This window comes from Megascapheus bottae, chromosome 1, assembly GCF_031878675.1.
Source record: "Megascapheus bottae isolate mThoBot1 chromosome 1, mThoBot2.hap1, whole genome shotgun sequence".
NCBI classification, from domain to species: Eukaryota; Metazoa; Chordata; class Mammalia; order Rodentia; family Geomyidae; genus Megascapheus; species Megascapheus bottae.
In genome coordinates, this window is record NC_143509.1 from 6,485,212 (window position 1) to 6,501,033 (window position 15,822).

Consider the following 15,822-nt stretch of genomic DNA (forward strand, 5'->3'; position numbering starts at 1 on the left):
ACTCAAAACCAAAGTGCAGGAGGCAGGATATCTGACTACCAATTAGAAAGTTATTACTTCAAAGACTGCCTAAAAAGGAAAAACAAAAAGGCATGTTTCTGTCCAATTTTATTGAGGTAAAATTTACATATAACAAACTTGCCACTCAATCCTTGCAACATTCTTTGTTGGGCCCACCATCTGCAGACATTCATCATTCTTTACAAACTAACATTTTAAACATTAAAAAGATACATTCTTCCATTTAGAATCTATCTTGATAGATTCTTTTCTAGTAATGGATTGTACTAATGAAACTAAAACAATTAGGTATTCAAACAGGTAGAATTTATCTGATTCCATGTCAACTTTGGTGCTTCTGCAAAACAGCTCTTGGTTTGAACAACCTCCTCAGGGCACTTTTGAGGTTCTTGTTCCTCAGGTTGTAGATGAAGGGATTCAGGAGAGGAGTGACCACTGTGTACATTGCTGAGGACACAGTAATGCTCCTGGGAGAATGTGACATGGCCGATGTAAAGTAGACCCCCAATCCTGTCCCAAAGAATAAACACAGCAGTGACAGGTGAGAACCACAGGTGAAGGCTTTGTACTTCCCTCCTGTTGATGGAATTCTCAGCACTGAAGAAATAATTTTATAATAAGATAAATGATTCCAGAGATTGTAGGAATCCATATATTGTAGCAACAACATATTTGAAGATAGCATTTGTGAGTGTGTGCTTACAGGAAAGATCCTGCACTTGAGAAGTATCATAGAAGAAACTTGGGATTTCCACTTCCTTGAAATCAGTCATATGTAAGGCCATCCACACGTGCATCTGTCCACCAAAGATGTTGTTAACAAATGACGGCAGAGCCAAGGAGACACATTGAAGAGGGTTCCTGATGAGAGGGTAATTCAGGGGGTGACAGTTGGCCACAAAGCGGTCATAGGCCATCACAGTAAGAAGGAAAAGATCCATACAACCAAAAGTGACAAAAATAGATATCTGGGTGAGGCAGCCCGCATAGGAGATGGCTCTGCCGTGAGTCTGGATGTCCACCAGCATCTTGGGGACGGTGGTGGAGGTGAAGACAATGTCAACCAAGGACAGGATGGAGAGGAAGAAGTACGTGGGGGTGTAGAGGTGAGGGTCAGATGGGAAAGCCAGGATGATGAGCACATTTCTGAGCACAGTGATCAGGTACATGGACAGGAAGAGCCCAAAGAGCATGGGTTGTAGCTCAGGGCCATCTGAGAAGCCCAGGAGATAAAATTCAGAGATGTGTGTTAGATTGCACAACTCTGCATTAATTGGAGATCTTTGATATGAAGAGAGAGCAATACATAATGAAGAAGTCAGAATTCCACAATCATTTTGAACTCAAATACACATAGTCGATATCGACATTCTGTCCCACACTTTTCACTTGTGACAAACACAATCATCCTAGATTTTTTGTCTCATTTATTACCATTTTAGTATTCACTGTAGATACTCAACTATGTTAGAACATTATATGCAGTGTTTTCTGATCAGAAAAAATACAGATTATTCTGCATTTCAGGGTAGTTCACAGCAGTGATTTTTTTTAAATCTGTGAACTTCATTTTGATCCAATGTGCCTGCAGTCTCCCAGGATATTCTGCATCATTGCTTTGTTTTCTAATTCTGTCTGTCTGTCTGTCTGTCTGTCTGTCTGTCTGTCTGTCTGTCTGTCTGCCTGTCTCTCTCCCCCTGCCGTGTGTGTGTGGGGGTGTGTGTGTGTGTGTGTCCATGTGCGTCCTAGGATTTTGACTCTAGGCCTGGGTACAGGTCTTGAGGCTTTCCTGCCCAAAGGAAAGCTCGAACAGTTCAGTAAGAAACTCCACTTTTGGCTTCCTGGTAGCTAATTGGAGATGAGAGCTCACAGGTCTTTGCTGCCCATGCTGGCTTTGAACCTCTGTCTGTCGAACTCAGCCAGTTAAGTAGCTAGGATTCCAGGTATGAGACACCAGGGCTGGGACTGAATTATACTTAAAAAAACATGAAGTCTTCAGTCCTACATATAAATAAATCAAGATCCCCGATTGCCGGGGCCTACCGGCAGCAAATTGGGGTTCCTGTAATAGGGGGCAGGGACTGGAAAAATTAGAAGAGAGACAAACACATCGGGTCCGGGAGGTCTGCAGCCCAGGCAAAAACTGCAGCGCCCCGTTTATTCTCAACTCAAAGTTTATATCCCTTCTTGAGACCAGGGCACTGCCAGGTGTTACATCCAGATGGTTAATCAGGGAACTGTTGGGGATTACATTCATATGGTAAATCTCAGATCAATTGAACAGGAGAAGGCCAAAAAACAATAAGACAATCAAGCAATTATCTGATGCAAATCAAAGTACAGTTTGATTCCACTCTTGCTCCCGACATATCCCCCATTTTTATTTTAAAAGAAACACAAGTGCAATTTCTATTCTTTCCACTATCTCTAATTATCTCTAATTATCCTGTCTCACTTTCCAAAAATGACTGGTCCCTTCATCTAAAGGGGATTGATGGGCGGAGATTCAGCTTCTGTGACTTCTTCAAGCTGACTCAAGGGCGTTGTGTCTGTGCTTGACCAGGGACCTTAAGAAGCCTAGCCTGTTGTATCAGGGATTGCAAGGATTAGATATCAGGAATAATAATTTGCTCCAAACTGGAGATCATATTTAACATTTAACAACTGCACAAACCATCTTTGGCTACAATAGTGTAGCTTACATAGCACCCATTTGCAAAGGCTTTTTCTTGATTGTCTGGGGAACTAAATTTCTGCAACCTGAACAATGCTTCAGTTGTCAGATCTAAACAGATTAATAGAGACACAATCCTCAGATCCACAAACTTTTCCTGAATTTGTGGCTGGTGTCAAAAATAAATAAATAAATAAATAAAAATTTCGCTCAATTAGGGCTTTAAACTACCCACTATCACAGAAGATTGACAAGTTCCTGCCCAGTTATGAAAGGCACGGGCATTAGTAAGGCATGCTTACAAACTATTCTATGACCTCCCGGCTCTGATTAATTTGATTGGGCAAGCACAAGTGACTAAGATCTGACACCATCTCTGCCATCCAAGCAGAGGCTTTCGTATCCCAGTAGTGTCTCTCCACACAGGGATAAACATGCCATTGGCATTTCTCTTTGTTGGTTGCTGTACTTGAACTCGGGGCCTGGGCACTGTCTCTCAGCTCTCCAGCTCAAGGCTAGCACCCTACCACTATGAGTCCCGAGCTTGGTGCTTGAGTGCTTCCCCCCAGCTTTTCAGCTCAGAGCTAGCATTCTGCCACTTCAAGCTCCAAATCAACCCTGTCCCAGCATTCTGCTGGCAGATTAGACACCACAGTCTCACAGGGACATTGCTTTGCCCGGGCAGGCTCAAAGCTGCGGCTTTCAGATCAATGAGTCCTACAAAAGGCCACGTTACTCCAATTAAAGCAACAAGGTGGTCAATACAGAAATAGTCTCTAAGCATGAGCTTACCTAGAACCTGGTAAAAGCCAAAGTTATATCTGAATAAGGATTGCTGTCCTTCTCCATGGGCTAGCTGGAAGTTGCTATAAGGTAACTTACAAGAGCAAGCTGAAATAGCAATTAAGCAATTACTTCGGTAGTCCTAATTTTCCTTTTTTCTCTTTCTTTAAACATTTAAGACAACTTCACTTTCAAATATTGTTTAGGAACCCATTTCCAATGTTCTTAATAACTTTTACTGATACTGGCTTTAACAATTAACACCTTAGCCTTTATTTGCAATTGAAAAACCTTTAAGGGCACAAAGAACTCCTTCTGCCCTCAGGCCCCCTAGGGCCCAAGGCACTCCTCTTGCCTTTTAGAAAAAAGGGGCTCTTTTGCAGTTTAGATTACTGTCTAAAACTCCAACAACAGTTTAAACTCAAATAACAGTTTTTCCCTAATGCAAGAACTATAGACATCAGTGCACCAAAAGCCTAAGTCTGGACTTAGTTTCCTTCCTTTTTTAAAATACACCCAATTGCATGGAGATAAACCTTTAAACATTCCTTTAAAATACTAATCACATTATCCACATTTTACCATCAGATTTCTAGTGTCAGTTTGCAAGAAAAGACAGACAGGCAAAGTTTCTGACGTTAATGAACAATTTTACATTGAAATCTCTAATACATGTTTCCAAATTTTAACTTAAAGTAATAAATCCCAAATTCCCTAACACCTCTGTGCTAAACAGGATACAATGTTTACAATGTAAACAGCTGTATGCCTTGCAATAAAATGCAGATTTCAGGATCTAGAAAAATATTTACCAGCTTTTCTTTAAGACAATGCAATAAACCTTTGAAATATAGGAAACATTCAAACCTACTAATTTTTTTGAAGTTCAGACTTAGATTTACCCAATTCCCTTTGTGTTTCAAATGAGCTCAACCATTGTTTTATACAGCATGCTGACAATTTAACCTTGAACATGTTCACTCACACCCATTAGCACACACATTCATACTCAAAGATCTTAAAGCGCGCAAAATTAATATCGGCCGTTCATTTTCCAGAAAATTTTAGTATCATGAAGGTTTTTTGCTAATCTTATTCTTGTGGGTGACAACCAAGTTTTAAAACAAAGCCTTTTTTAACAAAGCGACTAGCTAAAATTAAAGACTGAAGTTTGTGTCCTGCCACCAACTGTCTCTAGACTGTCACTTCAGCAGGTTGTAGGAAAAAGGAAACTAGATGAAGACTGCAGCTGCTTTGTCTGGCCTCTGCTCACCTCAGCTGCAGCCAATTGGGAGGGGCCATACCAGGCCCGAGTGGAGCGAAAAACTTTTTACTTCCCAGAAATATTCAAAAAGATAACAAGGATGTGCTTGTGTACACGCAGAAAAACCATAAGGATCCATATTTAGAACTGGTACCAATTTTAAAGACAAAACTGGACAAAACAAAACAAAACAAAATACCCAAGGAAAACTATGTAACACGAACAAGACAGAGAAGCAGAGACTTTTAAACAGAATCAGACATTGACACATAACAAGAAATTTGGACTCAATCAGATACACTTAAAATAAAAAACATGAGCTCAAATGAATGTTTTCACCAAACAGTTATTTTTAGATTTAGACATGTCTTGCTGGTGGGACTCTCAGGTATGCCTTGTTATCGACAAGAAACTCAGAAGGGGAGGGGGGGGTCAAGGCGTCCCTTGACCACCCAGTCCTCTGTTTTAGGCCCACAGTGCACCTTTTCAAACAAACAAACAAAAATAAAATAGAATAAAATAAAACACAGACATACAGGGGGTCGGCCGACTTCTACTTACCTCTGGAGGCCTTTGCTTTTCACCTGGGCATCTTTTACAAAAAAGGTTATTAAGAAGAGGGATGGTAAAGACAAAATAATGTCACATATTAAATTTTGTAGAGTCAATGAATACGTTAAAAGGTCCCTACATAATAGTAAAAGGAGGAGAAACACAGCTCATATGAATGTGTGGAACAAGTGGATCAGTAGCAGTCCCAATTGACATGCACAAATAACTCAGGTCCTTCCCACGTCGCAGGATGCACCACTGGAGGGTTGGGGGTGTAGGCCCAGTGAGTCGCTGCTTGGATGGCCACTGTCACTCTCCTCGATCCGAACGCAGCGTTCAGGCAGCCAGCGGGTGTCATTTTCTCCTTGTGAAAAAACACATACATGCCCTCGACCCCAGGTTAGAACAGGATCGGGTCCATGCCAAGCACCAGTTAGGGGATCCTTCCACTTTACTAAGGCAAAAGCACGCTGCTTGTTGCTGGGAAATTGCCTTTTCTACAATTTGGATGGCCCTCCTGGCGTCAGGATTTAATTCGCGTAAGGATGTAGGGTTGGTATCTCCTTTTAAGAGATCAAAGAGGGGTTTTAACTCTCCTGTGGAGAGCTTTAGATAAGGCCGAAGCCAATTTATATCTCCTAAGAATTGCTGAAAATCATGAAGAGTTCTTAAGTGTGAAGTTTTTAATTGTATTTTTTGGCTTTTAAAATAGTGTGGGCCTACTATATGGCCTAGATATGTCCAAGGGGGTTGTTCCTGAACCTTTTCAGCTGCTATTATAAGGCCAAAGAGGCTCAGATCTTGCTTTAGTTGTCCAAAGGCTTGTTGTACGACGATAGGGTCAGAACAAGCCAACAAGATGTCATCCATATAATGAACAATATAAACAGAAGAAAATTTTTCACGAGTGGAAGAAATGGCTCTAGCTACAAAACTTTGACATAAAGTTGGGCTATTTGCCATGCCCTGTGGAAGCACAAGCCAGTGATATCGCTTCATGGGTTCTTTAAAATTAACAGAGGGGATGCTGAAGGCAAAGCGCTTACAGTCTTGAGGCGCCAGAGGTATAGTATAGAAACAATCCTTCAAATCTATAATAATCTTGTAAGTATCCTTTGGGATTGCCATGGGTGAAGGCAAGCCAGGCTGTAGGGCCCCCATCAGTTCCATTGTGGCGTTCACTTTTCTCAAATCCTGTAACAGCCTCCATTTACCTGACTTTTTCTTTATAACAAAAATTGGAGAATTCCATGGAGAGTTAGAAGGGGCCACATGTCCCAAGTCCAGCTGTTCCTGTACCAGCTGCTGTACTGCAATGATCTTTTCTAGTGAAAGAGGCCACTGTTCGACCCATACCGGTTCTCCAGAGAGCCAATTTATGGGATCAGCATGAGGGGCAGGACAAACGACAGCTCCCGTTAAGGAATACCCTAATCCTTGTCTCGTAGGGTGAGACTGGGGTTGGAGTGGCTCTAGCTCCCCCTGTGCTGCTCGGCCTAGTCCCCTAAAGGGGAGGAGGCCTTGATCAAGTAACTGCTTAGTGACCGCAGCACTAGGACTAAACATATACACTCCCATTTTTTCCATGATGTCACGACCCCATAAATTAATTGGCAGATGATCCAGGACAAATGGCTGAAAATGACCAGAGTGCCCCTCCTCATCTCTCCAAACAAGGATCGCACTGCTCTGCTGTGGGTCAGTTGCTTGCCCAACCCCCTGTAGGGAAGTCATAGAGGTTGTCAGGGGCCATTGGGCTGGCCAATGTTTTTTAGATATCACAGACACATCTGCTCCAGTGTCTAATATTCCTTTAAAGGGCTTTTCTTGTATAAATATAGTCATCTCAGGCCTCTCTTGTTTTATGCTTTGTACCCAATAGATATCAGAAGATCTAAATCCTCTCTGTCCACATGGGGAATTAGCAGTCTCCCCGGGAGGTAAAGGCACAAGTATTAGTTGTGCTAATTTTTGACCGGCTGGGATCCATACCACGTGTTTCGGGGCAGAGGCCATAACTTTGATTTCTCCAGTAAAATCCTGGTCAATTTTGCCAGGTGTAATCTGTATCCCTTTAAGGGCTGAGCTACTTCGCCCTAACAGCAATCCAGCCACACCCGGGGGAAGGGGGCCGAAGACCCCCGTGGGGAGAGCTTGTGTCCCCATCTCTGGGGTCAATACTGAGCAGGTAGAGAAACAGAGGTCCAATCCTGCACTGCCTGTGGTGGCACGGAGGAGGCTGGAGACTGATCTTGGGGGGTTGTTAGAAGATGCACTTGTGGCCGAGAAGAGGGAGGGACTGCCCCATGGTTTTGCGGGGCCAGGGGCTGGCCCCTTCTCCAGTTTCCCGAAAACGGGCGGCCATTGCGATTTGTTGCTGACTTGCAATCTTTAGCCCAGTGCTTCCCTTTACCACAGCGTGGACATGTGCCAGGTGATTTTTCTCTCTTTAACCTGGCTGTCCCTTGGTTATTTCATATTGTTACAATATTTCACCTCGTTATCTGATATATCTCATATGTGCTTAATTGGTTATTTGAAATAGGAGAGGGAAGGGGGAAATCAAGAGGAGCGGGGAGAGGGGGGAAGGGAAATGGGGACCATGTCATGAGAAAGGATATCAATATTCGTGAAGTAATGTACCTTCTATCGGGTGAATATAATGTAACCCTTCTATTAATTACAATAAAAATATATGAAAAAAACCAAAAAACGGAACCCCTACTTCAAGAAACACCTTGACCTAACCAGAAACTTTTTCCAGTATTCGTGTGTCATGAATGATACTAATGAAACCAGACAATACAAATAATGTGTTCAGAGAGGTAGGATTTACAGGACTGAGAGTTAACTATTCTTCCTTCTGCAAAACCATATTACAGATGTATTTCCTACCTCCTGATGTCAGCTCCTGGTTTGTACAACCTGCTCAGGGCTCTTTTGAGTTCCCTGTTCCTCAGGCTGTAGATGAAGGGGTTCAGGAAAGGAGTGACATCACTGAGGACACAGCGCTGCCCGGGGAGAATGTGACACTGCTGATGCAAAATAAACTCCCAATCCTGTCCCAAAGAATAAACACACCACTGACAGGTGAGAGCCACAGGTGGAGAAGGCTTTGTACTAACCACCTGATGATGGAATTCGCAGAACTGAAGAAATAATTTTATAGTAAGAGAAAAGGATTCCAAAGATTGGAGGAAATCCATATATGGCAGCCACCACATATTTGAAGATACCATTTGTGAATGTGTGCTTACAGGAAAGATGCAGGACTTGAGAAGGGTCACAGAAGAAACTTGGGATTTCCAATTCCTTGAAATTGGTCATCTGCAATGCCATCCACACGTGCGGCTGTCCTTCCCAAGAAGCTGACAACAAGTGACAGCAGAACCCAGGAGACACAGAGACGAGGGTTCAAGATGAAAGGGTAATTCAGGGGGTGACAGATGGCCACAAAGCAGTCATAGGCCATCACAGTAAGAAGCATAGCATCCATGCAGTCAAAAATGGTGAAGAGACACATCTGTGTGAGGCAGCCTGCACAGGAGATGGCTCTGCTGTGACTCAGGAGTTTCACTAGCATTTTGGGTACGGTGGTGGAGATGAAGTAGATGTCATCCAAGGAAAGGAAGGAGAGAAAGAAGTACATGGGGGTGTGGATGTGGGGGTCTGAGCTGACGGCCAGGATGATGAGCAGATTTCCCAATAAGGTGGTCAAATACATGGACAGGAAGAGTCCAAAGAGCATGGGTTGTAATTTTGGATCCTCTGAGATTCTAAGTAGACGAAAATGTGTAACAAGGGTTAGATTTTGTGCTTCTTTATCACCTGGACATATGCTCAAAGACAAAAACATCTTGATAGAAAAAAAACACATATCCAGGAATTGTCAGCTCTAATTACTTGAAAGTCAAGTATTTACAAGCCTGAATTTTGCACCACTTTTACAAGCTTGAATTTTGCACCACCTATGCAGTACAGTATACTAGTGTTTGTGAATTGTGGCAATTCTCTACTTCTAGAATCTTCTCAATCTCGGATGCCTTGTTCCTCAGGCTTTTGTCTCCATATGTGCCCCAGTGACACGCAGTTGTGTTGGAAAGCAAGAAGATAAAGGCTGGCTAGAGCAATGTCACCTGACAGTACAGCCCATGCTTGTAATGTAGTGTGGGGGAACAGGTTCCAGGGCAGCAGGAGAAATCCAAGAATTTACACATTTATGATGCATGTCTCTGTCTAGGAGCCTACTTTTGGAGCCAGTGCCCTGCCCTAGGCTCTAGGAAGCCCATCCACTGAGAGGGCTGGAGAGTGGGCTTTCATGTGTAGATTGAGATTCTGGGCTGTAAACAGGGCTGGAGGATTTCAGGAAGATTCCCCTGGGGGAAGGGCCAGCAGTAGGTCAAGCTAGGGCAATATTGAGTTAGGAGAACAAAGCAGTTTCCCATCCATTAGTGCAGTGAATATTTCTATCGCACTGAAAAGAAAATCCAATCCCATGAACAGTCACTCCTTATTTATCTCCACTGTGACAGCATGCAGGCACAAATCTAGTTCTGGTTCCTCTCAACTTTCCTCTTCTTGTATTATGGCATTGGTAGGGAAATGAGTAAGCCTGGAAATGTGATATTGAGTGAAATAAGTCAGGTTCAGAGAAACAAAGGACATGTATCCTTCTATAAAACATAAAAACATAAAATTAAATCTCAATTATCACACTATATGAATGCACATAGGGTCATGTGTATCAATGCACACACAAATTGAGTAAAGTGTGGCAGGAAAGGATTTTTATGGAACAACTCTCATCAAGTAAGCTATGGTTTAACCACATGAATAGGAGGAAGCTGAAACAGCCTGCTTGTTAAAAATATACAATGTTCCAGGAGTAGGTGGCTCAAATTTCTAATCCTAACTGTTCCAGAGGCTGAGGTCTGAGATTCACAGTTGGAAGCAAGTCTGGGGCAGGGAATTCTGAGAATATCTTGTTTTGAATCGGGAAGTTAGGAGCTGGAAGCTAATTGAGAAGACCTCCAGGATATGGAAACAAGAGCCATATGATGTGTAATTGTTGTTCTTAGTGTCCTAGGTTATTTTTAATCTCTTTTATTGTCCCTTGGGTATTCTCATATTGTTACACTATCTTAGCTTGTTATCTGTTTTATTCTATATTCATTCATTTGTTTATTTGGAATTGGATAGGAAGGGAGGAAACAAGATGAAGGGAGTGGGTAAGGAGAGGCAAAAGGGCACAAAAACATGAGAAATGGTATCAGTGTTTGGGAAATAATGCACTTTCTATCTGGCAAATACAACGGTAACTTTTCTATTAATTACAATTAAAAAGGAAGGACTAAAAGCAAGAAGTGGAGCTGTAGCTTTGAGCAAAAACCTCAGGGACCTGAGCACCCAGGCCCCGAGTTCAAGCCACAGAACCTACGTGTGTGTGTGTGAACCCACACACATGCACACACTACAGAAGGTGAACGATATGAAATGAGCAAGAATGCCCTAAAACCCAGAGCTCTGAGAAGGACACAGGGCATTCTGCCAAAAGTTTCATGGATGTAGTGTCCTTTTGTCATTTTCACCATAATCACAATCTTCCTACTCATTCCCCTCCTTTCTCCTCCTCCTCCTCCTATTTCTCCTTCTTCTCCTCCTCTTCTTCCTCCTCCTCTTCTTCCTCCTCCTTTCATACAGCCTTTAGGAGAACTTAGGAAACTGGTTTGAACCATTTATATCCTGCTACATTTGGGGAGCCCCAAATGAGAATAAAATGCACAGTATGTAAAGAATTCTCCATTACATATACTGGTAACCCTAACCTTCAACCCCTTCCTGCAAATTCACTGAGGACATACACATTGCAGTCTCCTTGTCTCCAAGTCCTTCACCAACCATCCTGCCCACTCAGTTGCTTAAGCTGCTTCTCTCTTCAGCTATGGCCCAAGTAGACAGATATGAGGATCCCAGATCTGGTGCCCGGCGCAAATCCAGCCTCTGTCCTCAGGAAAGAGATGAAGACACAGAAGGAACAGAGATGGTGGTGATGAGGAGAGAGATATAGGACCAGTGTCCTGGAGACAGGAGAGGGAAGGCTCATCCTTGACTTCTACATGGCCTTGGAGGGTTAATACCCACAGGGCACAATTAACCAACCTGTGTGTATTAACAGGCCAAGTCTCTGGACATTTCAAACATAGGGATGACAGAATCATAAAAAATTTCCATGACTCGTGGCTGGGAGTGTGGCCTAGGGTAGCGTGCTCGCCTAGCATGCACAGAGCTCTATGTTCGATTCCCTGGCATCATATATACAAAAAATTCCAGACCTGTCCACCTGGATCATGGCTAAAGAGAGAGGCAGCTTAAGCGAGTGAGTGCTGAGGGTGGATGGAGAAGGGATTTCGAGGTGTGTTTTGTGGACTATGAGGAAGGCTTTACTGAGAGGATGTTGATGATAATGATGATGATGATGCTGATGATGATGATGACGACGAGATGGAGGAGGTGGTGGAGGCTGCTGCTGCTGTCTGTGACAGGAACACCACACAACAATGAGGCATGGTTTACAGAATGCCATGTGATTATCTCTGAGATCAGTTTGGATTTTTCTTTTTGAACTCAGAGTCTGAGAGCTGTTCCTGAGCCTTCAGCTCAAGGCTACTGCACTACACCCTGACCACCGTGCCACTTCTGGTTTTCTGATGTTTAATTGGAGATAAGCATCTCACAGACTTCATGCCACGGGTGGCTTTGAACCATGATCTTCAGATCTCAGCCTCCTGAGTAGCTAGGATTACAGAAGTGGGTCACCAGAGCCTGGCTTCAGGGCTCAGTTTTAGAAGTCATTCATTCTCATTTCATATGCATCACTTTTCCTCCATAGTTTTGTGAGTGTGTACGTGTTTGTGTGTGTGTGTGTGTGTGAGAGAGAGAGAGAGAGAGAGAGAGAGAGAGACAGAGACAGAGACAGAGAGAGACAGAGAGAGAGAGACAGAGAGAGAGACAGAGAGAGAGAGAGAGAGAGAGAGAGAGAGAGAGAGAGAGAGAGAGAGAGAGAGAGAGAGAGAGAGGGAAAGGGAGAATATATTAGTGTCAGGTCTTGAATTCAGGGATGTAACCTATCCCTGAGCTATTTAGTTCAAGGTTGGCACTTTACCACTCGAGCCACAGCTCCACTTCCTGCTCTTTTGGTGGTTCCCTGGAGTTAAGAGTTTCAAAGACATCCTTGCTCAGGTTGACTGAGAGCTGCTATCCTCAGATCTGAGGATTACAGGCATGAGTCACTGGAAACTAGAATGTTGTATATTTTTTTAAAAGTAGGAGCTGAATGAGGTGGCTCCTGCATGTAATCCTAGCTACTAAAGAGGCTGAGTTCTGAGAATCCTGGGCACAAAAGGACCTGAGATTCTTATCTCCAATTAACCTCAAGTAAATGGGAAGTGGGGTTGGCTCAAGCGTAGGGTGGTACCCTTGAGCTGAAGTGCTCAGGGAACAGTGCCCAGGACAAGTTCAAGCCCCAAGACACCTCCAAAATAATAAATAAATAAAAACAATTAAAGTGGGTTGAGCATTCTGATATTCATTTCATTTTTTTAACTCATACACAAAGAAGCGTATTACAAAAGTGGAAGATTAGACTTACTCTTTCCTCCAGAGTAGTTGAAAGAAATAGCAAAGACTTAAAAAATAATTTTTGGCAGTCCAGGGCTTGATCACAGGGCCTGAGCACTGCCCTTGGGCTTTCTCAAGGATACAGCTCTACCACTTGAGCCATAGCACCACCAAGAAATCAGACCCCAGTCTTCATGAATGCTAGGCAAGCACACTACCACTAGGACAAACTGCTGGCCCAAAAGATAGCAAGGACTTTTAAGAAGAGTTAAAAGAATAAAGAGGAGGGCCAGAGTTTGTCCTAGTGGTAGAGTGCTTGTCTAGCATGCACGAAGACCCGGGTTTGATTCCTCGGTACCACATACATAGAAAAAAAAAAGCCAGAAATGGTGCTGTGGCTAAAGTGGTAGAGCTCTAACCTTGAGAAAGTCCAAGGACAGTGCTCATGCCCTGAGCTCAAGCCCACGACTGGTAAAAAAAGAAGAGTAAAGAGGAAAATGACATGTAAAATCATATGTATGAACTTCTACAGACCTGTTAGCCACATCAGAGACCATAAAAAGGGCATGGGGGAACTCCCACCCCTCTTTAAAAAGAGTTTATTAACATTGATTTTTACATCATATTTCAAATGTCATGTTTAACAAACAAGTATTCAAGAAGGGATATTCATTTCATTAAACTGCAGCTTAGGCGATCAAGGAGTTAACACCCTCAGAATCCTCTTCTACTCATCACACATTAATTTGTGTATAGATGCACATGAACCTGTATATGGATTTTTATATGGATATAAATGACATCTAACAGCCATGTCTGAGAGAGCACAAGTGACCTTTGTCTCTGAGCCTGACTTACTGAACTCAATAGCACATGTCTAGGTCTACTCATTTCCCTGCAAATGCCGTAGTACCAGAATAGGAAAGTCAACGGGGACAAGAAGCAAATTGGTCTGTCTGGGTTGCAGTGGGACAGTAAGTGACTGTTGGTGGGTCTGATTTCTTCTCAGTATAGTGAAATCCAACTAGGCTAAAAGCTGTCTTACTGTGAATCTATTGCAAATGATGGAACTGTATACTTACTATGATTCTTATACGAATGATCTCCCAAAAAAGCTGTTCTAAAAAGAAAATAAGAGTAGGCTGTATTGTTGTACTGACATGCTCTAGCTATTTTTATGATTTTGGATTACTAATATGTTGTTCTCCCAGTGGGTCAGCTGTGTAGGCACAGGACTGGGGAAAAAAGGCCTACCTGAGTTACCAGAGGCTACAAGTGTGGGATTGCCACAGCAGAGAAATATTTCCAAGTACACTGCACCTCAGTATGTTACACATTTAAACGTATACATATTTGAATATCAGGTATATACAGTTGAACGTTCCTAGACAAACATTATGCTTTTGTAATGAGATTTCTTCCTTTAGCAGTTGTCCAAGTCATCTCAGAGCAGAAAATCTAACCACAGTTTCTGAGTTCCATCTCCTGGAACTCTCAGATGACCCTGAAATACAGCCAGTCCTCTTTGGGCTTTTCCTTTTCATGTATCTAACCACCATACTGGGAAATCTGCTCATCATCCTGGCCGTCAGCTCTGACCCTCACCTCCACAACCCCATGTACTTCTTCCTCTGCAATCTCTCCTTGGCTGACATCTGCTTCACATCTACCACTGTCCCCAAGATGCTGGTGAACATCCAGAGTCACAGCAGAGCCATCTCCTATGGGGGCTGCCTCACCCAGATGTCTCTCTTCCTCTTTTTTGGCTGCATGGATGACATGCTTCTGACTGTCATGGCCTATGACGGCTTTGTGGCCATCTGTCACCCCCTGCACTACTCAGTCCCCTTGAACCCTCGGTGCTGTCGCATCTTAGTATTGGTGTCTGCTTTCTTTAGTGTTTTGAATTCCCAGTCACACAATATATTGATCTTACAATTTACTTGCTTTAAAAGTGTGCAAATCCCAAATTACTTCTGTGATGCTTCTCAAATATTTAAACTGTCCTGTTCTGGTTCCCTTACAAATAACTTGTTCATATATTTAATTACTGTAGTCTTGGGGTTATTTCCTCGTTCAGGAATCCGTTAGTCTTACTACAAAATTATCTCTTCCATCCTCAGGATCCCCACAGAAGTGAGAGGCACAAAGCCTTTTCCACGTGTGGGGCTCACCTGTCGGTGGTTTGCTTTTTCTATGGCACCTTGCTTGGTGCGTACTGTGGTTCCACTATGTTCCATGGCTCCAAGAAGCTCGTGGTGGCATCGGTGATGTACACAGTGGTCTCCCCCATGCTGAACCCCTTCATCTACAGCCTGAGGAACAGGGACATTAGCAGGACTCTGAGGAGGCTGGGCAGCAGGATCCTCGGAACCCAGGACTTGGGTAGGACACTTAACTAACTGGAAGAATTAGGCAGCTCTCTGCTTCTTCTTCCATATGGAAAATGTGAAGAGTAATTGGCTAATTAATTCCCCAGCTTGTTCCCTCGTTGCACAGTAGTTAAGAGCTTTAGGAGTCTGAAGACTGAGTATTTATAGACGGATGCAAAGATTCAGTTCAGGAGAATAAATGGTTTTTCTACCGATCAGTAGTGTCTGTGAGGCTCTCAATGCAATTGGTTTAAATAGAATGTGCACAGAAAAAAATTACAATGGTACTTTAGACTCTAAGAATTTCCTGGAAGAAATGGAAAGACTTAGAAAAAAATCATATTAAGTAAAGTAAGCCAGACTCCAAAGAACATAGGCTCAATGGTTTCCCTCATTTGTCATAATCAGTAGAAACCTTGGGCTCTCCCATCAGACATCTACAATAGAACAAAACCTAGATACATAAGGCCATATAGAATGACACTAAATGAAAGACCTCCAGGATATAGAGACAAAAGCCATATAATGAGTCATTGTTG

General features: G+C 42.9%; 1 pseudogene; it reads left to right on the forward strand.

The window, feature by feature from the left end:
- Positions 1–428: 428 nt before the first annotated feature.
- Positions 429–15,313, forward strand: LOC150068184 (olfactory receptor 7E178-like; annotated as a pseudogene).
- Positions 15,314–15,822: the final 509 nt, after the last annotated feature.